Genomic DNA, 4053 nt, shown 5'->3' with positions numbered 1-4053 from the left:
TTCTAGTTTAGGGCTATTATGAAGAAAGCTACTATTACTGTAAATGTCGTTTTGTGGACATATGCACGCATCTCTCTTGGGTATATATCTAGGAGAATTGTTGAGTAATATGTTACTCAGTGTTATCATCATACAAAATTGTGTATGAATCTGGTATGATTATAGGGAGGTGTTTATGGAGGGATAGAATAGAGATGATTTTAAACATTTTCAGATTCTTGCAGGGATTTTACAGTGCACATATTTGGGTAAACAACTTAGTAGATGCTTAGACAACTGCAGAAACCACAAAGAGCTGTGTATGTAGAGGTGGGGTAGGGAGGAAGGCATAGAAACTGGGAATATCAGGATCCAAAAAGATTTTGCAGGTAGAGAATGGTGCCTCAGGCCTGCAATCCTAACATTTTGGGAGGTGGGAGGATTGTTTGAGGCCAGGAGTGCCAGGTTGCAGTTAGCTATAATGAAGCCACTGCACTGTAGGCCAGGCAACAGAGTAAGACTCTGCCTCAAAAAAAAAAAAAAAAATTTTTTTTTCTTTTTTGTATGAAGGCTGAATCTAAGTTTCCCGCTTACACAAATACAAGGTGAGAGAGATAAGTAAACTGAGGATGATTAGTGGATAGTACAAGTGTAATGTGAATGACAAGGAGAAGCAAACAAGCCAACTTGACTTCAGGCTGAATAAGCAGAATTTAGGACCCGATAACTGGTGATTCACCCCATTCTGCACCAGCAGCCCACAGCTGAGTGCTCTGTTCCATTTTAGGAATTGCTGCTAGGAGGAGCACAGACCAGAATACATTTAGAGATCAGTGGTAAAGGCCTGGAACCTCTGTCACATGAAGAACACGTGTAGGAAATGGGACATGTCTTAGGAAAGGGAAATCTGTGGGATATGATAGCTCTCTTCAGCCATTTGAGGTGGTGTCACACGGAAGAGGAGTGGAGTTTGAAGTGCACAACTCCAAAAGGTATATAATAGATACTAACAGAGAAATCTTTCAGTTTAGCCTCAAGAAGAATGTTTAACACATTAATTGCCAAGTGAGTTACATTTGACTCATGCTGGTTTTGAGCCTAGGACCTTGTATAGAACTGGCGGATAGGCAGAAAGTCCATAGCATGCCAGGTATTACTAGAAAGGTCAAACAGCAAGTGTCCCTACCTGTATGCTGTGAAACCTCTGCTCACCATTTTTGTGGTCAATTGGCAAGTCTCTCCCACCTCTCATCACACTGCTCCAACCAGCCCACTAAGGCACACCACTCGGGCTGGACTGTGTTCTCCAGTTACCATAACTTCCAATTGTGTATATCCTTTTGCATGTTTGCCTGGTGACTCTCTGAACTAAGATCAAAAAGATAGTATGTGGTAATATGATATTGTTGCACATACACAGAGTATTTGATTCAGAAGACTTCATCCAGGACCACCCAAGGTCCACTCCAGACACAACTAAATACTCATGGAATGACAAAAGACCCAATTCTGAGAAGCAAATTTGTAAGTCTCAAGGTGTGCAATGTAAAAATTGATTCTAGCACTAGGTGGTCATGCGAATTGCATATAACTCATACACAGACAATACGAAACAACGAGTTTTTCATTAAATTAGAAAGGATTGTTTTGTTTCCAAAGTTTTTGTTCTATTTTCATAATAAAACACTGTGGCCCCAAGGAAAAAAAATTTTCTACTGTGGCCCTCAATGTGTTAAGCAACTTGTCTATAAAAGAAATAAATTGCCTGAAGTGACATTTTTGTTATCACTGAGGGTGGTCAGGCATCTCTTGCTATTTCAGAGATAAAAAGTTTGATGAATGACTCTAAGTTTCCTTTTAACTCTGAAATCCTATAAATCTTGCTGTGTGAATTTGGAACCTTAGTTCTTCACCTACAATAATAGTCCTCAACCTTCCTAATGCTGTGATGTATTTTCATTGTTACAAAGGGGTCACAACCCACAGGTCGAGAACCGCTGATCTACAAAATGATGAGTTACTTAAGGATTCTTTAGCAGGAACATGATTCACTGAGTTGCTGCCCAGAGGAGCTGTGTGGTGTTATACACATTCCCAATCATCAACGTGACTCTTGCAGTTAGGCTATTTTGGTGGTAAGCAACAGAAACTGACTTAGTAAAAAAGGAAATTTGTTGGAAAGAAGAGGGAAATTCATATTATCTAAGAAATGGCTGAAGAATAAGGCATCAAGAGAGCAGAAACTAGAGCATTTTCTCTTGGCATGCCACAAGAGTGAATCAGCTGTGATGAGTTTCCCCCTCATTCTTACATCACCATTCAGTATTCAAAGTCCAGACAAGAGAGTCAGTCCCCTTAGACCTCCCTAACTTGATCTCATGTCTGCTCTTTGGAAGGAAAGGATTATATTCATTATCAGGATATATTCATTATCAGCTCAAGGTCATCCCCTAAGATGAAATCAAAAGGTATTACTAGAAAGGTCAAACAGCAAGTGTCCCTACCTCCACCCCTCTCTCTCCTACTCAGAATCGATCAGATGTCAGAACTCAAGAGAACGAGTAGCATTATAATAGAAATAGTCTTCAATCTATTTTAACCTATCTTTAACAATGAAAACTGCCTTCATCTGCTTGCTTAAAGTTTTACTAGGAGCAGCACATGTGACATGTCATAACTGTGTGGTGAAATGCTAACAAGTCTGAGAACATGACTACCCTAGGAGACAGACAAACTGATGGACTTGCACATTCAACAAACAGGTATCGGGTGCCTATTATGTGTCAAGGCCTGTGCTAGATACCGAGACCCATTAAGCCAGTGCAAAAATGGAAAGGTTAAATATTTGCCCCTTGTAAACGAAAAGGGCAAGTGATTGCATCAGGGTTAAACAGGGTGGGGCGGATCAAGGAGGGATTCCTTTCAGGTTCCCTCCTCCAGGCCCCAAATTGGCTCACCCAAACCCTACCCATGAGTGACCGCCTACTCCAGTCGTCCAATCCCGGTCAACCCAGCTGGGAGGCTCCGCCTCTGTCCAGGCTGCTTGGTGGCGCGTGTTGTCCACTAGGGGAGTGGCATCTCCAAAATAAGAACATTTCTATCTCCGGCCAGCAGCTGTCACCTGAGAAAGATTGAGATTCCTTCTCCAAGAGACTAAGCTTGTGCCGAGACAGGCACAGCTCGGATTCCCTCCCCGAGGTAATTAACCCGGGAAAAACGTAATCAATCCCCAGGCGTTCAGCCTCCAGACAGCCGCCCGCTGGCTCTGTCCTTTCCCACACAGGGGCTGAGCCGGAAAGGATTTCTGGGAGGGGGACACCTGCAGGAGGACGTTTCCTCCCCTTCCAGCGGTGAGGATGAGAGGGCTTGAGATAGATCCCGCGGAGGACCTCCCGGGCCCGGCCCCGGCCCCTGGCGCCCCTGCTACGGCAGCAGCTAGAAGCAAAAGGCTAAGATCGCAGAAAACGAGCCGAGCCCCACAGCGGGGGTGCGCAGGCCACTGGACTCCAGGCGCCGCTGGCGATTTACTGCACCCTGAAGTCTCGTCCGCGTCCCGGGCGGGGCGGAAGGTTAGGTCCTGCCAATCCCAGAAGACATAGCAGCACGGAGACACTAATCCCGTGTTTTTGCACATAATCACTTCACACGAGAGAGATTACGTACTTCAAATTGTACTCATAGCTGGAGGGATCTGCTGGTTTTAGAAGCTGTTAGCTCACACTCTCAGGGGCAGCATGGGACAGAGCCTTACCAGGGAGGGACCAAAGACTAGGACACATAGACGGGAGTTCTAATCGCCGACCTGCCACTTGCCCCAGATCTTGGTATCTCACTGGACCTCTGTTTTCTTTCTTTCTTTCTTTCCTTCTTTCTTTCTTTCCTTTCCTTTCCTTTCCTTCTTTCTTTCTTTCGTCTCTGTTCCCCAGCCTCTTGTGCGACAGCTTCATCATAGCTCACAGCAACCGCTCCCAAGTAGATGAGACTACAGGCAAGTGCCACCATGCCTGGCTAATTTTTCTTTCTTTCTTTCTTTCTCTCTCTCTCTCTCTCTCTTTTTTTTTTTAGTAGAGATGA

This window comes from Otolemur garnettii, unplaced genomic scaffold, assembly GCF_000181295.1.
Source record: "Otolemur garnettii isolate 467f Iridium unplaced genomic scaffold, OtoGar3 scaffold00055, whole genome shotgun sequence".
NCBI lineage: Eukaryota > Metazoa > Chordata > Mammalia > Primates > Galagidae > Otolemur > Otolemur garnettii.
Note: the sequence above shows the minus strand (reverse complement) of the source record.